The 16,732-nt window shown below is 64.9% G+C and overlaps 1 protein-coding gene across 10 annotated transcripts in view; it reads left to right on the forward strand.

Annotated features, from left to right (window-relative positions):
- Nucleotides 1-374: 374 nt before the first annotated feature.
- MEF2D (myocyte enhancer factor 2D) overlaps nucleotides 375-16,732 on the forward strand; it is a 59,173-nt gene continuing 42,815 nt past the window's right edge. For 4 of the 10 annotated variants that reach the window (XM_080570134.1, XM_080570138.1, XM_080570139.1 and 1 more), the window contains exons 1-2: nucleotides 1,449-1,540; nucleotides 4,230-4,329. The gene's annotated coding sequence lies outside the window, so the exon portion shown is untranslated. Of the gene's footprint in view, nucleotides 510-1,448; nucleotides 1,541-3,028; nucleotides 4,330-11,328; nucleotides 11,414-11,477; nucleotides 15,967-16,732 lie in introns of those variants that run through there. The other 6 variants (XM_080570141.1, XM_080570143.1, XM_080570144.1 and 3 more) reach the window with 6 other exon arrangements.

Below are 16,732 nucleotides of genomic sequence, written 5' to 3' on the forward strand. Positions count from 1 at the left end.
CGGTGGGGCTTAGCACCAAACCTTGCCCCTCCGAGTGCCCACCCCAGCACACACACGGGGCCGTGGGTCATACCCCACGACGGTGCCGGACCCCAAACCGAGCCCCTCCGAGTGCCCGCTCCCCCCCCCCACATCCCCATTTTCGTGCAGCTTTAGCAACCCCCCCCCCCCACAACCCTCCCCCCCCCGGCAGCCACCCCATCCCCACAACCCCAAACACCCCGCTGGAAACCGGGCCGTGGGGCAGCAGAAACCCCCGGGAAGGGCCCAGAACCCCCCCCCCCCCCCCCCCGGGAAGGGGCCGGGGCTGCGGCGGGGAACCCCCCGCGAGGGGAGAAGCGGAGCCGGGCCCAGGCCGGGGCCTGCGGCTCCCTCCCGGCCGCGGCCATTTGCTCCCGCCCCGCCCCGCCGCCGGGGCTGGGCCGGGCCCGGCCATGGTCGCTCCCCGCCGGCAGCGCCGCAGCCCCGGGAGGCGGCTCCGCCAGGCCCCGCTCCGCTCGGCGCTCGAGGTAGGGTCCCCGCCGCCGCTCCGTTTACTTTTCAGACGTGTTTTTTCTTTTTTTTTTTTTAGGCGTTTTGTACGTCTTTTTTTTTTTTTTTTGCAACGGCTCCGCCGGGTTCTGGCGTTACTTCCGAGAAAGGCGGCCCCGTGCCGAGCAGCTGGAGAGTGGGGGGGGAGTTGGCAGCACCCTCCCAGTCCCCCTAAAACCCCCCTATCCCCCTAAACCCCCCCCAATACCCCTAAACTCCCCCCATCCCCCTACCCCCCAGTCCCCCTACCCCCCCAGTCTCCCTAAACCCTCCCTAACCCCCGCCAAATTTCCCTAATCCCCCCATCCCCCTGACACCCCCTCAACCCCCATAAACCCACCCCAACCCCCGTAACCCCCCCAGTCCCCCTAAAACCCCCCAAAGTCCCCTAAACCCCCCCCACCCCGATAAAACCCCTCCAATCCCCTAGACCCCTGCCAATTCCCCCTAACCCCCCAGTCTCCTTAACCCCCCCAGGCCCCCTAACCTCCCCATCCCCCTAAACCCTCCCAATCTCCTTAACCCCCCCCCAATCCCCTAGACCCCCCCAGTCCCCCTAACCCCCCCCAGTCCCCCTAACCCCCCCAGTCCCCCTAACCACCCCCCACCCCCCCGATCTCCCTAACCCCCCCCATCCCCTAACTCCTCCCTCCCCCCCCAACCCCCGTTTCCCCCCCCAACCCCCCTATACCCCCCCAACCCCCCCCAAATCCTCCCCCTTCCCCCCCCCCCCCCCCCCCCCAGCTCCCCCCCCCCAGCCCCTCGGTGCCGCCCCGAGGCGGCGGCGATGGGCGGCGGAGCCGAGCCGAGCCGAGCCGTGCCGGCGGGGGCGGAGAAGCAGCACATCCTTCCCCCCCCCCCCTTCTCTCCCCCCCCCAACACGCCCGCCCCGTTCCCCCCCCCCCCCCCCCCCCCTCCGCCGCTTCAAAACAAACCAAATGGTGCAGAGGTGAAGGAGGGAGCGAGAGGGAGGAAGGGGAAGAGGTGGCGCTGAGCGGCGGGGGGCCAGGTGAGAGGCGCCGGGGGGGGGCTCGCCCCGCTATTTAGGGAGGGGGGGGGGGGGGACTGCATGGCTTGGGGGGGGGGGGGGCGAGCTGGCAGCCCCCCCCAAAACCCTACCGCGACCCTACAGCCGCCCCCCCCCCCCCGGTTCCTTATGCGGGGCCGCAACGTTTGGGGGTGCTTCGGGGTGGGGGGGTGGGGGGGATCGGGGAAAAGGGGGCGATGCTGAGGGTGTTGGGGGGGGGGGGGGGTCCGGGGGGGGGGCCCGCTGCGGGGCTGTGAGTGGCAAGGGCAGCTTTTCGGAGGAGCCGGCGGTAAATGGAGCCGCGGAGCTTCCATTGCCTTGGCCGCTTGCCGGCCCGGAGCTGACAGCTGGGATTGTTTGTTCCTGCGGGGGGCCCGGGGGGGGCTCAGCACCGCCGCCGCTGCCATTTGCGGGGCCGCGGCTGGGGGGGGGGGGCACGAAGACCCCCCCCCCCCCCAACCCTCTCCGCTCGCCTCTGGCCGCTGCCGGCTCCGCGGGTCCGGGGGGGGGCTGGCGATGGAGGACGGGGCCTCCATCGGCCCTTCGGCCTCCCCTCGCCCTCCGCCGGGCTCCTTCCCAGCAGCTTGACCCCCCCCCCAGCTTTGTCGTCGCCTTTTTTTAATTTTCATTTTTATATTTTTTAATATTTATTATTCCTCCCCCCCCCCCCCCCCCCGGCACACACCCGCAGCCTCCTTCCCCGTCCCGGAGCCCCCCGGCCACGAATTGGGGTGTCCCCTCCTGCCCCCCCCCACCATGACACCCCAGCGGCCCCCCAGGCCGGGCTGCCGCAAATCCCCCGGGCGAGCCGCCTGCCCCCTTCTCCCCCCCCGTTTCCCGGGGGGGGGCCTGATCCTGCCCCTCCGAAACCTCTGAGGTTTTAGGGCACCCACGTGGGGTTTTAGGGCCGGCGGTGCTCCGCCGAGCTGGACCCGGGGTCGCCAGCCCCAAACCTCGCTGGGGACGGGGCCGTGCCTGCGGGCTGGGACCCCCGCGTCCCCCCCCCCCCCACCCCCCAGGCGAGGAGCAGCGGTTTTTGGGTGCAGGTAAGGTCGATTCTCGCTATTTTCTTTCCTTCCCCGGGCCGGTTCGGTGCCGGCAGCCTCAGCCCGGGGAGCGCACGAGCTCCGGCGGCCCCGGGGCAGCGCCGGTTGAGGGCGGCGGGCGGTGGGGAGCGCTGCCGGCGGGCTCCTGAAGGTCACGGACCTCTGGAAGGGCCCTCGCGGCTTTTCCTTTTTCCTCCCTCCTCCCCGTGCCCTTCAAATTCTGCAGTTGTCATGGCTTTGCCAGGCTGAGGCATCCGCACTTGTGCCGGGCTGGGAGCAGGTGGTTGGCGGCCCCGCGGGGGCCGCTGCTCGGGGACGGCGCCGCGCTCGGCCCCGCCGGGGCAAAAACGGGCAGGGGGCTGCGGGGTTCGGGTTTTGGTGGCACAGGGCGGGCGGGGGGGGTCCTGCCGGGGAGGGATAAGAAGGGGTTTAACGGGGTCGAGGTGAGAGGCCTGGCCGCGAGAGGCTCGGCACCGCCGGGTGCTGCCTTTCGGCACGAGCCGCCCCGGGGCCACCCGCGCGTCCCCCTCGCTGCCCGCCCGCTCGGTCCGGCCGGGGGGCTTGGGGGGACCTCGGGGGAAGCGCCGGCTTTGTCACGGGGTGACCTTGGGCAAGTCCCTCGGCTTCCCCGCGGGGCCGTGCTGGGCCAGGCCGGGGTGGAGGGGGGGGCCGGTGCCCCCTCCCTGCTCGCACGGCGCTGGCCGCGGCGCTCGGTGGCGGGGTGGGGACGCGGCCGGTGCCGGGGTGGATTTTTTTCCCCCGGCTGCGCCAAGCGAAACGAGTGGGGCCTGATTCTCATTTCCCCCCCGGCCCTTTTAGCGCGACTCCGGCGACGTAAAGGAGCCTAAATATGGTCATAAACCGCATCCACTCCGAGGTCCCTCCGTGCTTCCAGGGCCGTGTAAAAGCGTCTTTGTGCACGGGGGAACAAAGCCCGAAGTGTCGAACGCGCGACCCGGTGGCCCCGGCCGCCCGGGAGGCCAGGTAGAGGCTGCGGCTCCTCGGCACGGCGAGGCCGACGCTCCCGGTCCTCGCTTGGGGCCCACCAGGGTTTTGGCCGAAGGGGACGGCTCGGTGCCGGCTCCGCCGCAGGCATCCCCGCCTGGCCCTTTGCGTTTAGACCCCGAAACGTGTCAGGGGCAGCAATTTTCAAGGTTTTTTTTTTTTTTTTTTCCCCCAAGCAGCCTCCGCCGGGAGCTGTGCGGCCGTGGCCGAGTCGCCGTGGCTGCCCCCTGTTTTGGGAGAGGAGGGATGTGCGTCGCCGGCGTCGCCCCCGTCCCCCAAATCCCCGTCCCCCAAAATCCCACCAGTGCACGTAGGTGCCGCGCGGCGCGGCCGTGGCGCCCGGGGTTTGGGAATGGAGCTGGCAGCGCCCCGTTAAATCCCCGGGGGGAGCCCGGGGGGGTGCGCGCCCAGCTCATCCCAGCAAGGGCAGGGGCGAGCGGCCGCGGGCAGCGGCGTGGGCTGCCGCGTGGATGCTGGCTGAGCCTCGCCGTGCCGGACTTCCCCATCTGCAACCAGAGCTAAAAATATCCCCGTGCCTCGCCCCGTAGCCGTCCCATCTGTTCGGAGGGCGAGCTCCTCGGGCCAGGGACTCTTTCTTATTTTTTTTCTGGCTATTTTAGCGCTTCCTAGAGGCTGAGCTGCCCCGGAGTTCGGAGGTGAGCAGATTGCAGATGACAGTCCTTCCCCCCAGGAAGGCCGCGGCTGTAGCGACGAGCCGGGGTGAGTCGGAGCAGGGGCAGGGAGGAGCGGGGAGGACGAGGCACAGGCACGATCCCGCGCCCTCGGCCGCGAGCCGGGCACCCCGAGCCACTCGTCCCCCCCGCGGCAGCAGGGACGAGGAGCCGGATCGGTCCCTGGCGCCGCCGCTTTTCCATCTGACGCTCCTCTCAAGGGGTTTTATTTATTTATCCCCCCCTTCATCTTTTTTTTTTCTTTCTTTTTTTTTCCTCTAATTAGAGAAGCTTTCAATAAAGAGCCGAAATTTGTTAATCATTTTGTTTGATCAGAGCTTAGGCAGTGCCGGAAGACCTCTAGCTTTTCCCTCTGCCTTGTTTGAGCAGCAGTTTGCTTTTGCTTTCAAGATGGATCTAGCCGTCTGCCTGCCAGCAGCTCTACCTTCGCCGAGCTGTCGCTTTTCATCTCGCACTCCACTTCTGTTTGCTTGCTTTTTTTTCTTTAATTTCTCCTTTCTCCTGCCCTCGCTCCTGGTGTCTCCCTGCTGTAGCTCCCCACCACTTGAGGAAAAAAAAAGGACGAGGGCTTGCATCGCTTAACCAAAAAAAGTGCCTGCGTGGAGCGAGGGCTTGTTAAATGCAGGGGAAATAGGTTCGGAGGGATTTATTCTGGGGGAGGGCCGGAGCTTTGCTTTCTCTTCAAAAAGCGGGGAGTGTCGAGAGAGTTTTCTGGGCAGCCCCGTCCCGTTTTTGCGCCCTTCCCGAGGGGGATGCGTGGCGGGGAGAGGCGCGCGCGGTGCCGGCCGTGGTGCAGAGGCAGCGGCGAGGCTGCTCCTTAACGCAGGAGGCACAGGGTGGCCCCGGAGCAGGTGAGTGCCTGAGCCCTTCGCCACCTGGGATGATTTTTTTGCAAGGGGGGGCTGCGTCCTGGCCCCCGGAGCTTGCAGGGAAACGTGACCCCCCCCTCCAGCAAGGGTGTGTCCCCCGGCGCCTCCAGCTCTGCTCCGACAGAAACGCTGCGGCCGCATCCTGCCCCCACGTGCCCCAGCCTCGTCCCCTGCCTACCAGCGGGGATCCAAGCCCTGCGGCGTGGTCCTGGGGGTGCGAGAGGAGGGGTCCCGTCCCCAAAACGCCCTGCGGCACGAGAGGTGCCTCGGCGCGAGCCGGTCGGGCCGGCCAGTGCTGCGTGGGGATGCGTCAGGCGGCGGCCACCACCCCGCGGGCACCGGGGCGCTGCGCGGTGAACTCGTGGCGGCGTGACGAGGACGAGCAGGGCACGGATCCGTTTGCGCAACGCCCGCTGAAACGCCGCTTCCCCCCCTCCTTTTTCCTCCGGCTCCTCCGTGCCTGCGCTCGGAGCATCGCCGCTCCGCGGGCTCGGCCGGCGCCGTGCGCTGGGCACCTGCCTTCCCAGCCCTCCTCGGTTTAATTAAACGGGGCTAATTGAAAGCCAGAGGTCCTCGCCGGCTGTGCCCCCGTGCCAGGGGGGCCTGTGGGGGGCTCGGGGGGACCCCGACGCCAAGGAAAGCCTGGCAGCGTGCCTCGGGCTGCTCTTGGGCATTGTGTGGCGCGGAATTGCAGCGCTCCCACCTCGCGCCTTGAGTCAGCGTTGTTTTGGGTTTGGGAAGGCGGTAATTAAATGACCTATTTAGGAGCAGAGAGGAAGAGAAGAGTCGGTTCTCTTTGCAGAACTTCAGTCAGCTCGCAGCCGGCGTCCTGGGCAAGGATCCTTTCCAGCAGGAGCAGCTGCCCGGCTGCCCCCTTCCAACGGGGCTGCTCGGGGAGCAGGGCGAGGGACGGCGTCCCACGCGGTGCCGGTGCCACGTCGGCACCTTTTGGAGGCACACGTGGCAAAGCCGCAGCTCCCGAACCTCCCCGCGTGCCAGCAGCAGTTGGTTTTGACACGGGTTTGAACCCGAGGGCAGGGGGCTGCCTCGTTCCCCGCTGGATGTAACGGGGGCAAACGTACGGCAGGAAATAGGGTGAGGGTATAACAAGCTCCCCATCCCCTTGTGGGATTTTTTATTTCCTTTTTTTTTTTTTTAATTTTTTTTTTCCAGCGGTTTTTGCCGTATCGGCTGCCCCTTCCCGAGCGGCACGGGGTCCCATGGCACGGTTTGGCACGGTTTGGCACGGCACGGTGCCGGGGTTGTCGCGGGATCGCGGGGCATTACCTGCCCGGGGCACACGGTACGGCTCAAAAGTGCCGCCGCTGGGGATAAGCAGGGGTTATAAATAGCCCTGGTTGAAACTTTTCATCTTCCTTTTTAAACGCGAGTGCCTTTTGGAACAGCGTGCCTCTTCTCCATCCTTTTGGAAGGTGTCCATTTTTATTTTATTTTTTTATTTTTATTTTTAAGATGAAACGTTTTCGAAAGTGAGTTTTTCCTTTCCAATTATCGGAAGGCTTCAGGGGAAAAATTGCTAGGCGCTGTAGAAACAAATGCCCAGGAACTCGTCCCGTGTCGTGCAGGTGGGGAAAGGGCCGGGGCTTAAATTTGTTTTGATCGGTTTTCCTCCCAGCAGGAATCGATAATGCCGAGTGTTCCCCGGTCACTGAGGGTATCCCACCAAAGCCGTCAAAATCTGGGAGGGTGAAAAAGCAGGGCTTGCCGCAAACCTGCTGCGCTGAACTTGAGAAACGATGAAAAACGGGATGAATGGCTTCTGTTTGGTTAAAAAAAAAAAAGAAACATTTCTGTGTTTCTCTCTGGAATTTTTCAGTTGTAAAACCTGAAATCCTCCCCCACCCTGAGCAGTAACCTTGAGACACGGGGCCGTGGCAGAAGTTTCCACTGACAGGGAGGGGAAAAAAAAAAAAAAAAAAGAAAAAGAAAAATGTGGACGAGTTATTTTGACCAGCTTGACTTTTTCTTTTTACGCTGCAGCCACCGAGAACATCCTGTCCTGTAACGGCGCTGATCCGGTGGTCTGCACCGAGCGCGGCGTCTTGGGACGGGGGACGAAACAAAACCCATTTGGGGCTGGGGCAGGGGGCGAGGGGCTGCGGCGATAAATAACAAGGACCCGAGTCTGGTGTTTGGGGGCCTGGAGCTCAGGACCGAACCCCGGGGCTCAGGACCACTGCTCCTAGCAAGGGTCCCAGCGCAGGGCTCCGATTGCTGAGCCGGGCACGGAGCCGGGCACGGATCCTGCCCCAGGAGCGTTTTGCGGGGCAGAGGAGGAGCGTGTGTCTGCGTAACCCTGGGGGAATCGGTGATGCTGTGCCTGCTGCCGTGCGTTGTGCCCATCCTGCCTGCTGGTGGCTGCGAACTTTTTGACACCCGGGGCACCCTTTGGGTCCGCGTCACCGCGTGAGCCGTGATCCCGGTGCTGGACAGCGGGTTCGAGCGGCTGAAATGGGGCGGGTTGTTAAAAATCCATCACTTGCACCTTCTTCCTTCCCAGGAGCGCGCCGAGGGCTCCCCGGGGAAGGTTCCTGCCCTTGAGAAAAGTCCGTGCTGGAGGCGAGCGTGCGCAGGTAGCGAGGAGACAAAGGCGAGGGGGCAGAGCCCAGGCACCTCGCGCTCCGCTCCGGTGTGCCGGCGAGGGGCACGGCGCCGTGCCGGGCTCCCCTCCGGTCACCTCCAGCTCGCGGGGTGCTCCTCGCTGACCCCAACCTCTGCTTTTGGGCACCACCTCAGCTAGCAGCGAGCTGGAGGAGCCCCAGCTCCTGGGTTCGAGGCACCGATCAATCACGGAGCGGTCCCCAACCTTCCCTGCCTCAGCGCGGCCGCCCTTCCCACGCGCCCGCGACACGCCGCGGGGAAAACTAGCACCTCTCCGCTCGCTCGCTCCAAAATATCCCCGGCCCCGCGCGGAGCCGCTGCCAAGATCGCTCGCGGAGCCGTCGCTGCCTCTTGGCTTCGCAGAAATCCGCCGCCTCCCTCGGCGGTGGGGAGGCTGGGAGACGCGGAGCGCCGAGCCCCTGCGCTTTTTAAAATAGAAGCAGAACAAATGGTTGGAGCAGGATGCCGGTGGCGAAGGCAGCCAAGCCTCTTCCCGCGGCAGCTGGTGGCTGGTATGCTGCTTCTTGCTCCCTTCATCAATCCTCTCGATATAGCTGGCATTTTACTGCAGGGGGGAGAGAGGCATCTGTCTTCTGGGGCGGTGCCGGTGCCTCGGGGGCTTGGCGCGCTCCCCGCACGCTCGCCTTGCGCCCGGGTTTGCGCGGCCGGGTTTTCAGCGGACCGTGGGGACGGCGAGGTCCCCGCGCCGCCAGGGAGAAGGGCGTTGGGAGCAGCACGTGCGGTGCGGGCTCGCCGAGGGACTTGGTCCCGAAACAGCGACGTGCTGGGGCCCGGCCGCCAGCCCGTGTGGCCGTGGGTGAGCGCTGGGACGGGCGGCACCGTCCTCATCCTCCTGCGGGAGCTGCCTTCGCCTCCACCGGCTCGCCCTCGTGCCTCGGAGAGGTGCTCGGGGCGAGCAGCCCCGCGCCGTGCCCTGCGGGGACCGGGTTTGGTGCCTCAAGGACGAGGCTGGCTCCGGGAGCAAGGAGGAGAGGCCGAAGGGGTGAGGAGCGTTGACAGCCCCTCTGGTCCTCGCCGTCCCCGAGGCCAGGAGCGGCCGTGTATTTATCGAGCAGCATTTTGTGCGTCGCTGGGCGGCAAAGAGCTCTGCTCCGGCTGCGCTTGTGACTGGGAAGGTCGGGAGAGGCTCCCCGCGAGGGAGGACGTTCTTGCCTCGTCCTTTCCAGCAGCGAGGAGCAGGCCCGGCGAGCTCGGCATCCGCTCGCGTGACCTTCAGCGCCTTCTGCTTGGCAAGGGAGGAAGGCTGCTTTGCATGCGTTCTCGAGGCGATGCTACACATGTACAGAGCAAACGGGGGTCTTTTTGTGATGCAAATGCAGATTTGTTTTTAGCCTGGCTGAGATGAATACCTCCGGGGCTAAATACGGAGCTCGGGTCACTGCTCAAAGCAACCCCGGTGGCTCAGGGGCTGCCGGGTCAGCCGCGAGGGCTGGCGGCTTTGGGGTTTGGTTCCCGTTTGGGGACTGGAACAAAACGGTTCCTCCCGGAGGCCGTACGCCCCTTTCGGGGGCTCTGCCCCCATCCTGAGGCTGCGCACCAAGAGCAGGGTTTTTGCAGAGCGTCCCGTCACTGCTGCGCGCCATCAGCTGCCCTGCGCCCTGGCCACATTTCGGCCCCAACGCGCCGTGATTTTTAATCCAGGAGTGGTTTTTTATCAACGTGTGGGACCCCCGGGTCTCCGTGCCCAGGACCTCGAGCCCCTCGCTGGGCTGCACCCGGCCACCCCAGCTCTGGCACGGGACCGGGGCCGGCTCCTGGGTGCCAGCATGGTGCCGGGTGCTGCGCACCAGAGCAGGGCGCCTCGTCCTCGCCTCCCCGCGTGGGCGAGCGCGGCGTGGGGCGCGCGGGGCGCGGCGTCCCCGGGGCTTTCGGGCTTCCTCTGGGACCCGCGAGCCCTCGCAGCGCAGGCAGCCCGCGGGTCATGGGCCGTTGGGCGGCGTTCGCGCGGAGCTGTTTGTGTGTCACCGTATTTTTATTTGTGAGCCTTTTCGGAAAGTTTGCATCACCGCCGGTGCCGCTTCAGTGCCCGGCGGTGGGGTTGGAAGGGGCGCGGGAGGGGAGATGGAAACGTGGTTTAAATCGGTTTGATTTTCCCATCCCTGCGTGGCAGCGGGGGCTTCAGGCTCCTGGCGTTTGGGTGCTGAAGCCCCCCTGGCACCGGCTCGGTTCCCGGCTGGTCGCAGGTCACCTCCCACCCTACAGCTCGCCGGCACCTGCCCAAGGGGTTGTTTGGGGCCCAAATCCCCAAGCTTGGAGCCGAGAGCACCCAGAGGTGTCTCCCGACCCCACAGAAGTGGGGAGCAGCTGCTGGGTTTGCCCTTGGGCGAGCTGGCGTCTCGAGTCCTGATGGGGATGGGATGGGATGAGATGGGATAGGATGAGATGGGATGGGATGAGATGGGATGGGATGAGATGGGATGGGATGGGATGGGATGCCACCCGTGACCCTGCTGCAGGGAGGAGAGGCGATGGCAAACGGAACCAGAAAGGCCCGGCCTCTCTTCCTGGCAAAACCCAGCTGCTTTTGGCACCCACTGGGTGCTGCAGCGCTGGACGGAGCTGGGGCTGCCCCAAAACAGGGCGCTGGGGCCTCGGGACCCCGCAGCCTGCCCTGCTCTGGGGAGCCTCCGCCACCCTCCTGAGCCCTACGGGGTCGGCAGCTCCCCCGCTGCTGCCCCAACGGCACCCAAGGGTGGGCACCCTCCCGACCGCGCCTGGACCTCTCCGCCTGCCCCTGCGGCAGGCTGCTTGCTTTTTTCCCCTAAAAGCGTCCCCGGCGCAGCTCGTCCATATTTCAGCCTTCTTCTCCCCGCCGTTCTCGCGCTGAAGTCTATAATGCTGAAATTATAGCATCACCGCCGTTTCCCTGGCAACTCTCAGGGATGTATTTAAAAAAAAAAAAAGGACCAGAAGCCCTCCGAGGATTATGACTTCACCGAGGGATCAGGCTGGAGGGGAATCTGGGTCAGGCTTTTCTGCCAGCCTGTCCCCGGTAATTCCCGCCGCCGCCGCGGGGCAGAGCCGCCCTCGGCACCTTTGGGTGCCCCCGAGCACCGCGGGGTGGCCGTGACCCGGTCGGGGTGCCCTTGGCCGAGCTCCGTGGCCGTGCCGGAGCTGGAAAAAGGGGGACGTGGCGGCGACCCCATAGGGGGGACCCTCACGGAGGGAGCACAAACCTTCCCGTCCCGAAGCGCGCCGCGGCTGCAGGAACGGAGCCGCGCTCCCCGCCTCCCCACGGCTTGCGCATTGCAAGTTTTCTCTCTCATCCCCCAAAATAAACAGGACTTTTTTTTTTTTTTTTCCCCCGTTTTTTTTTTTTTCCTCCCTTTTTCCACACCCCCAGAGCCGCTGTTGCTGGTGGCAGGAAGCCCAGACTCCGTAGGAACTCAGCAATGCTGCAGATCCAAGCCCCGGCTGCCCTCTCGGTTTCGCAATCCTGGGGAAGGGTGGGGGGTGGGGGGGGGAGGAATAAAATGGGAGGGGATTTTATTTTTTTTTTTTCTTTCTTTCTTTCTTTTTTTTTTTCTTTATTAGAGATTTATAGACTTTCCCACCAGTAGGGACAAGCAGCCTGGTGGAGCTGGGCGCCCAATTTCCTCAGTAAGTTTCCAACGCCGGGTTCGGTTCTCCGGCCGCGCGGCGGGCGGCGGCTTTGGGGCATCCTCGGGGGGCCGGGGTGGGGCGGGGGCATCGGGGCAGGGGGCTGCCGGCTTCTCCCCACCCCTTGAACCCCGCCGAGGCCCGGAGGGGATCGGCTCGGGTCAGCCCGAGCTGTCAAAATCGCCAAAATCGGATTGCCGGGCGCCTTCCCGCAGCGCGGGTGCCGTCGCCGCGTGGTGCCGAAGCCGCGGCGGGTGGGTTGCTTTTGGGGAGCGGCAGCGTCCGAGCGCCTCCTCGCCCTCCGTGGTGGCCGGGCGCAGGAGGGGGGTGCTGGCGGGGGTGTTCGGAGCGCTGTCACTGTCCCCGGGCCCCGTTTCGCCCAAGCGGGGCTGGCACGGGCAGGGCGCGAGGGCTGCGGGGCCGGATCCGGCCCGCGGGCAGGGCTCCCGCTGGGGAAAAATCCTCCCTCTTACTCAGAGGGTGGGATTGGAGCCCCGGCCGCTCGGGGCCGAGCGTCCAGCGTGTAATGGGATCGCTGGTTTTAACCGGTGGTCGCCGTGCTGGTTTTTTTTTTTTTTTTTTACTGCGTTTCGCATCTGGTTTTCTCGAACCGTTTCGGGCAGGGAGGGGACGGGGCCGCGTCGCCGCGAGATGCGATTAGATAAGGGCGAGGAGCCTGCGAGCAGAATCCCGGCCGGCTAATTATTTATACCTCCGCCTGCGTCACCAGTAAACAGCTGGAGCCGCTCCAAACATCTTCGTTTGATTTGTTTTGGTAGGCCCCGACGGGGATGTTTGTCCGATCCCCTGCCGGCCCTCCCCAGATCCCTCCTGGGCGCCTCGGTTCGGCGGCTCGCCCGCAATTTCGGGCTGGCTTCGAGAGGTGGCCCCGGCTGCCGGGACGCGGCCCCCTTTTTTTTTTTATTTCCACCCTTTTCCATTTCGGGGCATCGCCGCCGTTCGGGCACGTGCCCCAAAGCCCCGGCTCCTGGCTTCATTGGCGCGCGCGCGCGCACGAGGCCGTCGGGCGGCCGCTTCTTGGGAGCCGAAAGTTTCTGGTGTTTGTGGTCGTAGGAGAAATGCGCCGGGCAAAACAAACAAAGAGCAACCCCCAGCGCGCTGCCGCTTTCTATTTTGGAAGCGCGGTGCCTTGCTTTCGGACGAGGCGGACTCCTGACCTTTGCGAGCGCGCGGTGCTGGCAGTCGCGCCGAGCTCTTTGAGGCGAGGGCTGACTCCTCGCTCCGTTTGCGCAGAGCCAAGAAATTAATATTAATAACTTTCCCTGAATGAGGGCTGAGTACCTGCTTCCCTGGGGCTCCTTGGAAGGCTCGGGGCTCGGGCGGATAACATCAGCAGTCATTACGGCCGGGGCCAGAGCATCGCGGCGTGCAGCTGGGATGCAGATGGAAGGGCTGGGTGTGGGAGGGGAGAGATCAAGGGAGCCACCGGCTCCGTTTTAGGGCGCCTTGGGCAGGGCTTTGCGACGCCACTCGCGATTTCGGTGCGCCGCCGTCCTTCTGCAGCCCCCCGTCCCCCTCTCGCGAGCCTCAGCCCCTAAAAGCCACCCCGAATCCGCAGCCCCTGGTGGAGGCCGCCTTTTGCAGGGGCTGAAATTTGGGGCTCGGAAGAACCCTCACCCATAAAACCCCCCAGCCGTCTCGCTGCTGCGCCCAGCCTTAATCTCTTTAAACTGCCTTTTGCTAATCCTTCATTAGGCTCTCGTGTGGAGCTCGTTATCCAGTTAGGGCTTCGAGCTGCTCGCGGCGTTATTTGGTGGAGCCAGGGCGGCACGGCCGGGGCTGAAAGCGCCCCTCTGGGGTTTGGGGGGGGGCAAGGAGGGATGCGAGCGGCACGGGGGCACCCCCTGTCCCCGTGTTCTCGCTGCGGGGCGTCATCGTGGCCGTCTCAATTCTTTGTCACCCCCTCCGTCGCTCCCCGTGCCGTGATGTGAAACGCGCCTGGAGTTTGGTTTGGTCGAGGCTGGGTGCTCCCGGGGGGGTGTTTTCGGGGGGCTGCAGCGGACCTGGGCTCAAAGGGAGAGGTGTGAGCGAGCTCGCCAGCGGTGCCACGGACGGCTCGCTGCTTCGGATGTGCCCCCAAGCCCTGCCCCTTGCTCCGAGCCTTAAATAGGGCATCGGGCAAGCGTGTGCCACAGGGCGGATTCCTTCCCCGGGGGGAGCAGCCGCCTTCCCGCGGGGAGTCTGGGGCCGGTGCCTGCTGCTCCGTCCCTGCTCCGTCCCTCCTCCCCGTGTCCCGTCCCCGAAATGCTCCGAGCTGGGGTCCGGGAGCTGCGCCGGGAGGGAGAAGAGCAGAGGGAGAAGAGCAGAGGTCCGCAGGCAGAGGGGCGGAAAGCGCGCCCGGGCGGATGATGGAGCGGGGCTGAGGGAGCTGCGATCTGCAAGGCACCGGGAGATGGTCTGCAGAGCGATTGCAGAAAGCAAAACAAAAACCACACACCCACACATTCCCACATGCGCATGCAAACAAGGAAGCGAGCATAAAAGGGATAAGCGAGCAGTCAGAGTTTAGGCTCAGTTTTATCTGGTTGAAAATGAAAAACCATTGCGGCGAGGGAGAGGGCTCCTGGCTTAATTTATTTATTTTTTTATTTCCCCCCCCGCCCCCCCAAAAAAAAACAACAAACATTTGGTGGGATTTCTTTCTCTCCCTGCTTCTCGTTTTGGCCTGGAAGTTGAGGAACGTGGCCCTGGAGAGGAGCTTCGGTGGCTGAAACGTCGCCGCCTCTGCCACTGCCTTCCTGCCCGACCTCTGCTGCTGGTGGATCCCGAGGGCACCGTGTCCGCGCGTCCTCGTCCCCACCAGCCAAGCCGAGGTCCCTTGTCTCACCTCGACGGAAAGCAAAAAGCCCTAAAAATCACGAGAACAAGCCGGTGGTTCGGGCACGACGCCCGCCGTGGCGTTCCTTCGCCCGTTTTGCAGCTCGTGCTTGCGGGGCGCCGCAGGAGCGGCGAGAGGGGTCCGGCACCGCCCGGCTTAACGGGGTCTCCGCGGGGAACCCCAAACGCTGAAATTCCCGGCGTGCGGGTGATGGGATGGGCTTCGTGCGCCCGTGTGGCCGCCCGTGCCGCTGCGGTGCCCCTCGCCAGCCGATTTCCGCGGGGTCCCACGAGCGCCTCGCTCCCCCTTTTCCTGCGCTCTGCGTCGCGCTGGCTCCCTGCCACTGCGTGCTGCACGGTCCTGGAAAGAGGTCGCGGCTTTTCGGCGGTTCTTGGGAACGGAGCTGCCTCTGCAGCTGGGAAAGCAGCGCAGTTTCCAGGCCGATAAAGAAATAGGGCAAATGCAACCCGGCTGGGATTCGCGGGCAGCTTCGCCCCACCGCCGTGCTGGGGGCAGCGGATGGATGCCTCCGGGCGTCCGGGGTGAGATGCTGCCGGGTCCGGGGCTGGAAAAAGAAGGCAAATCCCATTCCTGGGTGTTTCTGATCCTTCGCACTCCTAAAACTTTCCATTTTCGTGCAGTCCCCGGGTGTTTCTGGGCCTTTGCACTCCTAAAACTTTCCATTTTCCTGCAGTTCCTGGGAGCTGCCTTTGCGGCGCGGTTTGCAGCCGGGTTAGGAGCAGGATCGCGTTTTTCTCCCACGAAGGAGGGAGCGGAGAGGGACGGGGGGGTGGGGGGGGGGTTCCTCCTCCCTCTGAGCCTTCCCGTGCCGAGCGGGGAAAACTCAAAGCGAGAAGAGTATTTTTAAAGTACAAAACTCCCTTCTTCATAAAACGGAGAGGCGGCAAGAGAGCAAAATCCCCTGCTGAAAAGTTTCCAGCCGCCCTGGTGTTGTGCCTCTAGCCTCGCACAGTAATTCTGAGAAAAAACTCGGGATAAATGCGAGCAGAGAGGGCCGGAGGGGAAGAGCGAGGGCTCAAGCCACGGGCCTGGCCGGGGCGGCGCGGCGCGTGCTGCAGCAGACGAACCCGCCTGCCCGTTCCAACGGGGAGATTAGCTACAAAAAAAAAAATAAAAAAAAAATCCCGAGATTACAAAGCAAACCGCTTTCCACTTGTTTTAATTGGCTCCTGGGCCGGGGAGCTTTTTCTCTCCCTCCCTTTTAAATCGGAAAGCTGTGATTTTCGCTTTAAATTACAGGACTTCGGAGCTGGGGCTTTAAGGGGGGAGAAAAAGCAGCGAGGGTGCCGTGCTGTGAAGCCGAGCTTTGTGCCAGAGACCGTCCAGCTATGACCAGAGGCCACAGAGTATGATTTTTGGGTGCCCAGTGCTGCCGTGGCCGAGCTCCCGCGGCTCTGGGGGCTGTGTTTGGGTGCCTGGAGGGGCCGAGGGGGGCAGCCGAGCCCCGTTTCCTACGGATCCGTGCTGCTGGGTTGGCTGGTTAACCAAATTACCCAGCGAGATCTTCTCTTTGCTCCGTAGGTGCCCACAAAAATCCCCCTTCTGCTTTCCCCTCGCGGCGGCGCGTGGCGGGGGCGGTGTGGGAGCCGGCGACGACGGCGCCGAGCGCGCCAGCGTTGCGCCGCACCTCGACGGCGAGCGGCGTCGTGATCCTGCCTTCAAAGAGAGGATTTCCAGCCCGGGGAAGAAGCAGGTGGAGGCCGGGAGCTGCCGTTGGGGTGGGCGTGGGATGGAGGTGCTGAAACCCCGGTGGGAATTCGTCCTCACCCCGTAGAGCGGACGCGGAGGCTCGCCGGCCCCGCCGTGCCCTGGGGAACCCGAGAGCCATTTGGGGGTTTGGACCCGCGGCGCAGGTACCCCTGGGGCTGGTTTCCTTCTCCGCGTGGGGGCAGCTGCTTGGCCCCCAGTTTTTCCTGGGGGGTCCTGGCTGGTTTTTGGATGCTCCCGCTATGTTTTGGGGGGACGAACAGGGTCCGGAGCGCGAGCCAGCGTTAGGTGCGCCCCTCCGAGGCATCCCGCGCCCGACCGCAGGCTCAACGAAGAATTTTTCCCTCCCGTGTGCGAGCAGGTTTAAAAACCCCTCTCGTCTCCCAGCGTGGAGCCGAGCTGGGATTTTCCAGCCCAGGGGAGCGTGCGGGGGGTCCCCGCGCACGGCTCGTGCCCACCCTGCCTCCGTCCTCCCCCTGGTTTGCGAGGTGTCGGGGGACCACCGCAGGCGTTGGCCCCCTCCCAGCTCCCCCGCTGCGGCCGGAGGGTGCCGTACGCCCTGCCGTGTTTGTCGGGGCTCGGGCGAGCGTGTTTGTTTGGTTTCCATAGGGAGAGCAGGGCTGAGCCGCCCGGGGAGGCTGCGGCCGTGCAAAACCTCCCGGGGGGGCCGGCGGCTGCTGCTGCTGACTCAGGCGACAGCCGAGTGCGGGCGGCGAGGGGTCCGGGCTCCTAATTATCCTCCTTTTTTCCCC

The sequence above is a fragment of the Anser brachyrhynchus genome (genome assembly GCF_964034855.1).
Source record: "Anser brachyrhynchus genome assembly, chromosome: 28".
In the NCBI taxonomy this organism is placed as follows: domain Eukaryota; kingdom Metazoa; phylum Chordata; class Aves; order Anseriformes; family Anatidae; genus Anser; species Anser brachyrhynchus.